We start from the raw sequence: 12,440 nt of genomic DNA, 5'->3' as shown, positions 1-12,440 counted from the left end.
CTTCCTTTTCAATTATCTAAGCTAACTATTAGTGTACATCAACTCCTCCACCTGCTTGTCAAGTTCTGTGAATTTAAAAATTGTTTTGGAGGGTTCCCGTCGTGGCACAGCAGAAACAAATCTGACTAGTAACCATGAGGTTACGGGTTTGATCCCTGGCTTCGGTCAGTGGGTTAAAGATCCAGAGTTGCCATGAGCTGTGGCGTAGGTCACAGATGCGGCTCGGATCCCATGTTGCTGTGGCTGTGGCGTAGGCCAGCAGCTGTAGCTCCAATTAGGCCCCTAGCCTGGGAACTTCCATATGCTACAAGTGCGGCCCTAAAAAGAAAAGAAAAGAAAAAGGGAGAGATTATTTTGGGGAAAATTGACATCAGTACAATACTGAGTCTTTCCATGGACGTGTAGAGCCCTGTACAAACTCTGATCATCTTGTCTGCCTTCAGCCCCACATTATGGTTTTCTCCCTAAAGAACCCACCCATTTCCTCAGTGGGTTTATTCCTGTAGTTTTTATTGTTGTTGTGATTGAATTCCCTCTGCACCCCATTTTGTTTTTCTTTTGCTTGCTACATTGTTTTTTTCCTAAATCTACTAATCACTGTACTTCATTCATAGACACACACAAAGTAAACGTTCTTCCTCCCTGGACACAAACACGGAGCACTGCCAAACACACAGAGCTGACATAATTGGCTGAAAATGAATGGGAATTTTTTCAAATTAAAGTTTAATGACACAAGCACAACATGAATACATTCTTCTTTTTGAAAAATAGAACATGGCAGATGACGCTGAAGTCCCTCTTGGCCACCCACTGCCATCACATTTCCTTCTTCCCCAGAGGTTGCCACTGAAATGGGCTCAGTGTACACTTTTCTAGACTTTCTAAAAACTTGTAAATACGTAGATAGGTACCCATGGGAAGTGATATGGTATAGTCTCAAATAATGAGAATTTTGTTTTTTCCTTTCCACTGTTCATTGGTATTCGAGTTTTGTATTAACCTGGATCTTATTATGGTTACAGAACAGAAAGTCAGTATTAACCACCCATCACATTGTGAAGGTAAAGGTGCAGAAGGTGGGAGGCAGCAGTGGCGGGAAGAGGGCAAGGACCGACAGGGCTGATAGTGGGAAGCCCAGGAGCATCTGCGGACACAGTGGAGCCAGGAGTGAAGGGGCAAATAGGTTTCTTGAAATTGAACAGATAACAGCGGTACTCTTAAACTGTGTTGGGGGAAGCAGGGATGGAGGAGAGTAGTTTCTAAGTGACCCAAGGCCTAATCTGCCATGGGACATCAGTGGGTCCTTATGAACTAGAAATAGGGTGTAGTAGGTGCTGTTCAGAAAACGCTCATGACCCAGTTTTGACTAGGAGCTTGTTGGGGGATAGGCAGCTTCAAGGAAGGATCTAAGAGTTTCTTAGAGCTAGGAAGTGATCTCAAGGAACAGATCACATACTCTGGGGATAGGGAGAAGGCTACTCTTCTATACTCTTGGATTTTTTTTTTAATTATATGTATATACGACATGGAAAGAAATAGAAGACTGGTTTTAAACCATTTCTGGTAAGCAATATGTCAAGAAGTGAACAGTGGTTGCCTCTGGGTACTTTGGGTACTTAGCAATTTTCTAAGATGTCCACAAATTATTTTTGCAATTAAAATTCAAAGACCCAAGTTCTTAGAAGATGATGCACAAAAGAGATGAATTTTGACGATAGAAAAAGGAAGGGCCCAAAGCCTAGAAGAGTCTGCCCAGTGAAAATCCTAGATAGATAAAGCCTTGGCCATGGGAGATGGGGGGCGGGGCACTGCTGGAGCAGCGGAGTGGCCCTGGATCTCATCTCTTGGCTCCTCCCCATGAGGCCAGCCACCTTCACGGGATACACCGAGGACAGCCATGAATCCTGCGTGTGTGGGGCACACAGGTTTGGGGCGTGGATGCAACAGGCAGGAGAGCAGTAACCTGCATGTCACGCCAAGGAGTTTTGGCTTTTATCTAAGGGTAATGAGGAACAGTGAATGTGCTCAGCAGAGAGGCAGTGGTGATCACGTTTTCATTTAGGCAGGTTTCTTTACCAGTGAAAGAAGCTCAAACCAACTGAGGCAGAAAGAGAACTTAATTAGTTCCTGTATAGGCCAGGCTCATTGGGCATCCAGGTCCCCTCCCTCTCATCTCCACGTCTTGCACATGCCAGCCCCACTCTCCCAGGCTTGCTGCTTCCGCGTACTGGCTCTCAGAGTTAGCACAGCCCTCAGGTTCCTGACCCAAAAGAACCTGAGGTGGGAATGCAGGAGTTTGATTAAGAGGCCAATCAGTTGTTTAGATGGCCAAAAAACACATGAAAAGATACTCAACATCACTAATTGTTAGAGAAATGTAAATCAAAACTACAATGAGCTATCACTTCACACCCGTCAGAATGGCCATCATCAAAAAGTCTACAAACAATGCTGGAGAGGGTGCGGAGAAAAGGGAACCCTCCTACACTGCTGGTGGGAATGCAGGTTGGTGCAACCACAGTGGAGAGCCATGTGGAGATTCCTTAAAAAAAAAAACTAAAGAACTACCATGTAATCCAGCAGTCACACTCCTGGTCATATATCCAAAGAAAACAATAATTTGAAAGGATCCTTGCATCCCAACATTCATTGCAGCATTACTGGCAATAGCCAAGACATGGAAGCAACCTAAACATCCATTGACAGAGGATGGATGAAGAAGATGTGGTACATATATACAATGGAATATTACTCAGCCATAAAAAGAATGAAATAATGGCATTGGTAGTAGCAACATGGATGAACCTAGAGATAGATGATCATACTAAGTGAAGTAAGACAAAGACAGATACCATATGAGATCACTAATAGTGGAATCTAATAAAAATGATACAAAAGAACTTATTTGCAAAACAGAAACAGACCCACAGATTTCAAAAGCAAACTTATGGTTATCAAAGGGGAAGTATTGCAGGGAGACATGGTATATACACACTATTGTATACAAAATCAAATCTTTAACAAGGGCCTACTATATAGCTCAGGGAAATCTATTCGATACCCTGTGATAGCCTATATGGGGAAAGAATCTGAAAAAGAATGGAGATTCACTTTGCTGATATATTTTGCTGTGAATATATATAGCTGATTCACTTCGCTGTGTGCCTGCAACTAACACAACATAGTACTATTTATTTAAAAAAAAAAAAAAAAAGAGGCCAATCAGTGATGGCCAATAAGGTGGGTTGTATTATAAGAAAGCTAACTTCAAATCACGTCAGTGTGCAGAATGATTCCCTGGAGTTGGCACCAGTCTAGGTAAAGAAAACAATGTGTCCTGTCACCCCTCTGGCTGCCTGCAAGAAAGGGTTTCCAGGGACCCCACAAGCCTGGAGGAAGGGAGAATACCTAAGAGGCCATCACCATTGTCCAGGTGAGAGGTGATGCCAAAAATACAGCTTCTCTGTTTTTTGGTTTTTTGTTTTGGAGTGATTTTTTTTGTTTTTTGGTTTTGTTTTGTTTTGTTTGCTTTTTAGGGCCATACCCGCAGCATACGGAATTTCCCAGGCTAGGAGTTGAGTCAGAGCTACAGCTGCCGGCCTACATCACAGCCACAGCAAGGCAGGATCCGATCCGTGTCTACGACCTACACCACAGCTCACGGCAACACCAGATCCCTGACCCACTGATCGAGGCCAGAGATCAAACCCGCATCCTCGTGGGTACTAGTCGGATTTGTTTCCACTGTGCCAAAAACGGGAACTCCCAAAATACAGCTTCTTTATTTCTCCATGACTCAAGTTCACTCTTTCCACCACCCTACCCCTAAATGATGAGGTCCTATTATACAGCACAGGGAACTATTTCCAATCTATTGGACTATTTCCAAGAGACTATGTCCAGTCCTCTCTTGGGATAGAACATGATGGAAGACAGTATGAAAAAAAAAATGTGTATACATATGCATGATGGGGTCACTATGCAGTACAACAGAAATTGGCACAACACTGTAAATCAACTCTAATAAAAAAAACATTCAGTGAAAAAAAAAATGGAGCATAGATACACATGGAACTTTGCAGAGGAGGTGACCACAGGTCTGACTTCTTAAAGATGAGTAGGAATGAGAAAGGTAGAAGAGACTGGAAGGACATTTCAAGCAAAGGAAGCAGCACAGAAGTGAGAATTAGCAAATGTGAGCTTGGGGGCATTTAGAGTTCCCGGAATATGAGAGAATGAAGAGGGAATGAAGAGTAGACTGAAGAAGTGGACAGAGATGAGAGCCTTCCGGGCGTTTTGACCATCGTGCAATCAGTGCTATTTTTACACCAGTGACACATTCAGATTGGTGGCATGGGAAAATCTCTGTGACCAGTGTAAAGACTAGATGTGGAAAGTGATGGTCACTAGGTAGGGAATTCAATTAAAAGCCCATCATCATGGTCCAGGTTAGATAGGATGAGGCCTGGCCTAGAGCAGTGGCAAGAGGGATGGACAGAACCTGGAAAGTTTTAGAAAATAAAGTCAGAAATGCATGGCTCTATTGTTGTAGAGCCAAGGGTGATTCCCATGTGTCTTGGGTGGGGCCCTCAGGGGGTGATGGGGAGGTGCTAGGGATGGGAAGCACAGCATGGGGCCAGTTCGAGTGGAGCAATAATGGGCTCGGTCCCAGACAGAGCTTTCTGAAGCTGGGGGCACATCCAGGTGGATCTCAGCAGGCAGCTGGATCCCAATCCAGGAAGTGATTGGACTGGAGAGGCCAACCCCAGGCTCAGGAACCCCAGGAATGAGTGAGATGACCAGAGTGGGAGAGGACCCCAGGGCAGAATCGTGATTTACAGTGACATTTGAGGGGCTGATTGAGGTGTGGGAGGTCAACAAAGGAGAGGGAGAGACAAACAACTAGGAGAGGGGGTTGCCAAGGCAACCAAGGTAGTGACGAGTTCCAAGGAGAAAGTAATCAACACTCTGATGTGGCCCGAATCGCAGAAAAATAAGAAGCAAAGTCCTTTGAATTTAGCAATCAGAGGGCTGTTATGAACCTTAGCAAGTACTGTTTGGGAGGGCGAAGGGGTAAAAGCTAGTTAACAGGGGCAATGGAATAAATGGGTAGAGGAGATGCAGGCCTCTCCTGAGAAAGTTTGGATGACTAGGGGAGGTGCTGGGTGGCAGCGAGAAAAATGTGAGTGATCAATGGAGGATTTTTGAAAATGAGAGACCCTAGAATCTTCTCGTCTTGAAAAAGGCCATTAGCAGAGAGGTAGGGGATGAAAAGAGGAATGATTTGTGAGCTTGGATCCATTTTCTGAACCTGGCTGAAAGGAAACAGGGTGGGTATGATTGCAGATGTCTCGAGAGCAGATGTCTCGAGAGCGAGCGGTGGAGAAGACTCCCTTTCTGATTCTGAAAAGCTTAGAGGCAAGTCCTTGTCCGCTGTCAAATTCCACAGGGTGCTTAGGACCAGTAAGAAAGGGTAAAGGTGCATTGAGTGGAGGAGCAGAAGGTCCTTTGGTGACCGTGCTGGATATTCTTCACTGGCCCCTCCAGAGCCATCCTCCCTTTGTTTGCATCCTGCTCTGTGCCCTGGATGGCTGACCACCACCCATGCTCCCTGCCCTCTGGCTTCTAGCTGAGTTTGACCAATAGAAGAACCAGTGGGAAAGTCAAGGGGAAAGGAGAGTAAGGTTCTCTTGCCTGTCTTCCTATGGGCTGTAGGTTGGCACTGACCATAATCCCTTGTTCGTGGATACAGGTGGGGTCCCTTTCTTAAAGCCACAGCTTTCTCTCCAGGTTCTGTAAACCCATGCCCTCCTCTCATCTCTTTAAGAGTAGACTTACTGATGACTTCCAGTTGTTTCTCATTCCTGGGTCCTTTGTTATCTCTGGAACCCTTGGCCCTCCCACACTCTGTGAGTAGTCTGTTTATTAAAATAACTTCGGTCGAGTCCTTTAGAGTGCGCCACCCTGCCAGGATTCTGGTGGAATCAGTGAACTTGGTTCATCTAAGCACTGGGACAGGTGCGTGGGAAGGTATGTGACATTGAGCAAAGACAGACTTCATCTCTCCCCGCCTAGGGCTGCCAGTCCAGGGAGGGAGCCAGATTGCCATCAAGTAAATCAAGAAATCCCTAATTTTAAGCTCTAATAGGTGCCATGGAGAAATCTTCCTAGATCAGAGAAGCGACATTTGATCAGAGGAGTGGAAGTTAACCAAAAATGGGAAGAGCATGGCACATGAGGTTATGGCATGTGGGGAGCTCTGTGGTAGGAGGGTGGTACATTCCAGAAACCAGAAGGACTTCATAACTTCATAACTGCGGCACTTATCAGTAAGAATGATTTTGACCCAAGTGACAGAAAACCCAACTCAAAAACAGTTAAACAATAAGAGCTTTATTATCACACATAATGAGTTCCAAGGGAGGCAGCTCTAATGTCATCAAGGACCCAGTTTCTGTCCATCTTTCAGTTCTCCCATCCTCTGAATATCAGCTCCTGTCCCCATGGTCACAAGATGGCTGCAGGCACTCCAGGCATTGTATTCCCCATACCAAAGTCCAGAGATGGGTGAGAGTGGTTGTTCCTTATACCTCTCTTTGAGGATCTTTCCCACGCCTCTACCACTACCAACTCTCATTGATCAGATTTGCCCCAAATGCCCACTCAGAAACCAGTCACTGACAAGAGAAATAGGCCTTCCCATTGTGACTCTCGTAGATCAGTCTTTGTCACCTGGAGTGTTTTCTGTTAGCAAGAACCAAATAGAAATGACTGTTGGGGTAGGAACCATGTAGAGAGTGGGGAGAGGGGGTGGTCACGGTGTATGATGAGGCTGGAGAAATCAGTTGATCTTTCTCTAAAAGCCATTGAATGATTTCAAGTAGGAGATGGGTATTAAAAAGAAGTATATACTTAAAAGACCACCCTGGCTATTCTGGGAAGCTTGGATCATTGGAAGGAAGAGTAATTTGAGGAGAACAATTAGCAGGTAACTGCAGTGGAGCAAGTGAGAGATGATGGCTTGGACTAAGTTATTGGTGGTGATGATGGAAAGAGTTAGGAGGTACGACCAACTTGCCTTATGATGGGATGTCACAGGTGCAGTAGGAGAAGACTCTAGGGTGACTGCCAAGTGTCTCCTACCATAGCAATGGCATCATTCTCCAAAACAGGAAACAGTAGATGAGGATAATTTAGAGGAAGAAGGATTAGGAATTTGCACTAAAAAAGGATAATCAAGTGATGAAAAAGAAAAGCAGATCAGGAATTTCATTTCAGTCACAAGACTGAGATGTCTGAGACATTGGCCAATGGTTGGCTATCAGTTCTGGAGCACAGGGTAGAGCTCTGGAAGGGCGGTCATTCAAGAGAAAGATGGATGTGTTGGTCTAAAGCTCAGAGGAGGCTGGGACTGGACAATCAGTTTGGAGAATCAGCACCCAGGAGGTAGGCAAAGCACTAGGGATGCATAAGATTGAGGGAAAAGGTACTCAGTGAAAGAGAAGACCAAGCCCCAGACAACCCTGACACTGAATGGGGCTGGTCTAGATAGGGAGGTGGCATGTGAGAAAGAGAAGATAAGGAAAGACAGAACACAGAAGCCCGTGAAGGAGAGTTTCCAGGACAGAGTGGCCACTGGCCAGCCAGGTGCGCAGACATCCAGGGAGGTGAGGGCATGCCCTGGACCTGGTCTTTGGGGACCCCTGCCACTGCAATTTTAGGGGAGGGGGCAAAGCTAACTGGGTGGAGGATGATGTGGAGACTGATTGAGAAAGCAGGAGGGAAAAGGGGGACCTGGGAGGGGAGGACAGAAGGTTCTGGAAAGTACTCTTTCTTTCAAGCTGTTGTTTGGAGGGAGAAGGGCTATGTGAGTTTGAAAAGCAGGGACAGGTAGCGGAAGGGGCCCCAGAATGGGGGGATTAAGTGTATAGGTGAAGGGATTAGTTGTGTTCATGGAAAGGGGCAAATTAAATCATGTACATTTTACCAAGTAACCTGATCTCCGTGTTTTTCTGGAGGTTGTTTCTCTACCCTCTGAGTACTGACTACAGCTCTGATCAGCAGCGATTTCATCCTGCCTCTTGTCTGGGGCCATGTCTTTATTCGTTTTTTTGGTTTTTTGGGGTTTTGGGGGTTTTTTGTTTGTTTGTTTGTTTGTTTGTTTTTGGTACCTTTCAGTACCTAGCAACAGGCAGTGAGTGAGGTAGAGGTAGAATAATGATTTTCTGCTTGAAATCAAATGTCTGAAATGGAGGTTCAGAATTTTTTCTTTTTTATCAAAAAGACCTTGTGAGAACTTCTCAAGCTGGGAGATTGGCGGCAAAAGAAGCTTTGGGAGAGGTAGGGATGGGAGGGTTGGGGGTTGGAAATGTCACCAGTTTAGTTCCGTGGCTGGGCACTGGGAGGCGTGCTCAGAGGATGTGCACAGGAGGAAGGGCTGGGACTCCTCCTCCCAAGCTGGACCCAGCTTTTCACAGGTGACAGTGTGGGATCCAAGGTGCACCTGCGACCTAAACCACAGCTCACTGCAACGCTGGATCCCTGATCCACTGACTGAGGTCAAGGATCAAACCTGAGCCCTCAAGGATACTAGTTGGATTCGTTTCAGCTGAGCCACAATGGGAACTCCCTGTTTATATATATATACACACACACAAATATATATATATATATATATATACACACACACACATATATTTTGGCCTTTTTGCCTTTTCTAGGGCTGCTCTCAAGGCATATGGAGGTTCCCAGGCTAGGGGTCGAATTGGAGCTGTAGCCGCCAGCCTACACCAGAGCCACAGCAGCTCGGGATCCGAGCCGCGTCTGCGACCTACACCACAGCTCACAGCAATGCCAGATCCTTAACCCACTGAGCAAGGCCAGGGATCGAACCTGTAACCTCATGGTTCCTAGTCAGATTCGTTAACCACTGTGCCATGACGGGAACTCCTGTTTATATTTTTTAATTCATTAATTCTGGCCAGTGGTATAGGCCAGTGGCTACAGCTCCAGTTCAACCCCTAGCCTGGGAACTTCCATATGTCACGGGTGCGGCCCTAAAAAGCAATGAAATAAAATAATAAAATAAAAATGATCACATCATTTTCCTCCATATAATCAGCCTTCAGGGACTTCCCATTGCTCTTAGAACAAACTCCTGTCCTGGTTTCAAGGCCTGCCAGGCTCACTGGACCTGCCCGTTTCTTCGATCCCCGCTCACTGTCCATTGGCCACCAGCGTATTCTTTCAGTTCCTCAATTGCACCCAGGCAAGTCCTCTCCGACAGCCTTTGCTCACATTGTCCCTCGTCCCAGGAAACCTCTCCCCCACCTCTTCCTCTCAGCCTTTCCAGCTTAAACATCCACTCAGAGAAAGCCCTCCCTGGCCCCCTGTCCAGAGCAGGGTCCCTGCCCCACTTCCTTCCTGAACATTCTGTTGGTTTCCCGCACATCCTCTGACTTCTTCTAAGAAAAGCTCCCCACAGGCCATTTCTTAGAGACCATTTCCCCCCACCCACTCTGGTGTTCCCGCCCCCCCCCCCACACACACACAGTTGCTGCGTGGAGAGTAAATCTGGCCGATGTTCTCCACCTCACTTGGTGGGGGCAAGCCCATTTTACAGAAAAGGAAGCTGAGGTCTCCAGAGACAGTGTGTGGCTGGCAGGGGCAGTGCTGAGCCCAGATCTCTCGACCTCGTCTCCAGATTTCAGGGCCATAGCGAGCCCCTGCGGAGCGCAGTGATGCAATTTGATATCCAGGGAGAAGAAATAGCTAGAAAAATGTGTATAGGAGTTCCCTTCCTGGCTCAGCAGTTAACAAACCCAAACAGGATCCATGAAGATGCGAGTTCAATCCTTGGCCTCGATCAGTGGGTTTAGGATCTGGCGTTGCTCTGGCTGTGGCGTACACCAGCAGCTATAGCTCTGATTTTACCCCTAGCCTGCAAACCTCCATATGCTGCAGGTGTGGCCCTAAAAAAAAAGCAAACAAACAAAGAAAAAACGTGCATATGTGTGGGAAAGTGGTCCTGTGGGAAGCCCATGATGAGATACCCAAAAGGATGTTGAATGTGGGTGCTGGATGTTTGGTCAACCAATCTGATCAGAAGTAGAGATTTCCAGGATTCTAGCCCTAACAGATACTACAGTACAACATAAAACAGAATGATATTTTTCTTGGCAAAAAAAAAGGGGGAAGACCAGGAGTTCCTGTTGTGGCTCAGTAGTAACAAGCCTGACTAGCATCCATGAGGATGCAGGTTCAATCCTTGGCCCCACTCAGTGGGTTAAGGATCCAACGTTGCCATGAGCTGTGTTGTAGGCTGGCAGCTGCAGCTCCGACTCGACTCCTAGCCTGGGAACTTCCATATGCCTTGGGTGTGGCCCTAAAAAAAAGGGAGGGGGAATGTCTCAATGGAATAGAGGAGAAAACCCAGATGGAGATTCTCCAGAATATCACTGCAGCTTATGAGAAGAGCAGAGGCACCACACAAAGTAATGGCGAGTGGAAGGATTTGTCATGAAGTGGGGCTGGGAAATGATTTTTATCTATTTAGGAAACCAAAAGCAAGTTTCACCTCCCCTTGGACTAATCATCAAAATCAGTGTCAGGTGATTTAAAGAGTTTACTGCAAAAAAGAAAAAAAAAATTATACTACTAACTAGAAGAAAAGTGGAAATGATTCATTAACTAAACTGTGATTGAGGGAGGCCATTGCAGCCCTCAGAGCCATAGAGAGAATTATGATGGAAAATACAAATATAATTGCCTATAGGAAATGTAAGTTTCTCTGTGTTGAAAATTCTCATAAATAAAACATTCACCGAGCAGTAAGAGTTTTCGTAATGAATTGTTGGGGCAATAAAAGGCAGTAAGAGTCCATTTATGAAAGATGAAGTTCAAAAGGCAAATTCAGTTAAAAATGTTGAACTTAGTCATAATAAAATACATGTAAATTAGGATGGAGAGATACCACTTTGGGCCCATCAAAAGCGCACTACAAAACAAGAGGCTGGCAGTGCTGGCTCGATCCCAGTGGTACAGGACCTCTTGTGCACAGCTGGCAGGACTGTGAAGTGGCAAAACCTTTCTAGAAGACAATTTGCTTAAGATGTGTAAAGAGCCTCAAAAAGGTTCATACTGTTTGGCTCAGGAATTCCATTCACAGGAAGCTCATCCCAAGAAAATGATCTAAAGGAAAGAAAGATGGGTGCAGATAGATGTGCACTGTGGCTTTATTTATAAAAGCCAAAAAAATGGGGGGGGGGGAACAGGGAGGGAAAAAAAGGAAGCTATCAAAATCTCCAGTCCCTGGGGAATGGTTAACCAAATTATGTTTCATTCATTAAATAGATTATTAGGCAGCCATTAAACATAATAATTACAAAGAATGTTGACTAACACGGAGAAATGCTTAGCATATAATCAGTGTAAGAGGATGGTGCAAAATTATATATATAATAAAAGTATTTATTGTAAACAAATGCATAAAAAGACCAAGAGGAGATTGCTCTTCAGATGCATTTGCACAGAACCCAACTGTGGGTGCTGGGATTCCAGATTTTTCTGTTCTTCTTCATGCTTTCGTTACTGCACACATTTTCAGCCATGATCAGGTGTCACTGTTTTATGAATATAGTTTTCAAAAAGACGGATGAGAACGAGAATGGTGTATTGAACACAATATACAATATACTCGCCATCCAAGATCATATACTACTTTTATACTAGGCGAACCAAGAAAAAAGAAAACAAAAATCAAGGGAAAAAAGAGAGCATCAGGTCTGAAGGGGATGGTACCTGCATCAGGCAAGTTTTGAAGGTGAGGAGGAGGGACGATCAGAAAAGGAAAGAAAATGGTCCAGCGTGAGGGAGGCTGCCTGGGTGGGTTCCTTTCAAAGAGCCGAGGAGTGGGGAGCTTTGTGCTCCTGGCAGCCCATGCCCCTCGTTTGAAATGCCCATCCTAGAATATGGTAAGACCTCGTCTGTTCTATAGATCAGTGTGTCTCTTCCTGGCCATGCTGTTTCATCATTTCTGCTTTATCCTTTGTGACCTAGTAGGACAAATTCAATCCTTTTCCTCCTACTGTGCTCCCACCACTTGTTTTTCTTTCTCCAAATTATCTTGGCTATTCTTGCCCATCTCCTCTCCCTTATGACCTTTAGAATCAGCTTATTAAGTTCCCATTAGAAAACCCTGGTGGGATTTTGATTAGGAAGGCATTGAATTTGTACATTAATTTGGAGAAAATTGACATCTTCACAATATCGAGTCTTCAGGACCCTAACATTTCAAGGGTGGTTGAGTCAGAGGCTCTGATTAATGAGACTGGGAAGGAAAAGGCGTCATAGAGACGGGTTAAAAACAAGGAGAGGGTGTTGTCATGGAAACCAAGAGAGCCGAGCGTTTCAAGAAGGCGAGGGTGATCAACAATATC

At 45.3% G+C, this 12,440-nt stretch overlaps 1 long non-coding RNA gene across 1 annotated transcript; it reads left to right on the top strand.

The window, feature by feature from the left end:
• Positions 1–4,182: 4,182 nt before the first annotated feature.
• Positions 4,183–11,825, top strand: LOC146395298 (uncharacterized). Its single transcript, XR_014832312.1, has 2 exons — positions 4,183–8,292; positions 9,028–11,825. It is a non-coding gene; the product is annotated as an uncharacterized LOC146395298 (long non-coding RNA).
• Positions 11,826–12,440: the final 615 nt, after the last annotated feature.

This window comes from Sus scrofa, chromosome 17, assembly GCF_054392235.1.
Source record: "Sus scrofa isolate SSC_HxYL_T2T_F1_AM1 chromosome 17, Sscrofa_HxYL_maternal_Yorkshire_Landrace_v2.0, whole genome shotgun sequence".
Classification (NCBI taxonomy): Eukaryota; Metazoa; Chordata; class Mammalia; order Artiodactyla; family Suidae; genus Sus; species Sus scrofa.
The sequence above is the reverse complement of the archived record's forward strand: the minus strand, read 5'-3'. Positions and strand labels throughout refer to the sequence as shown.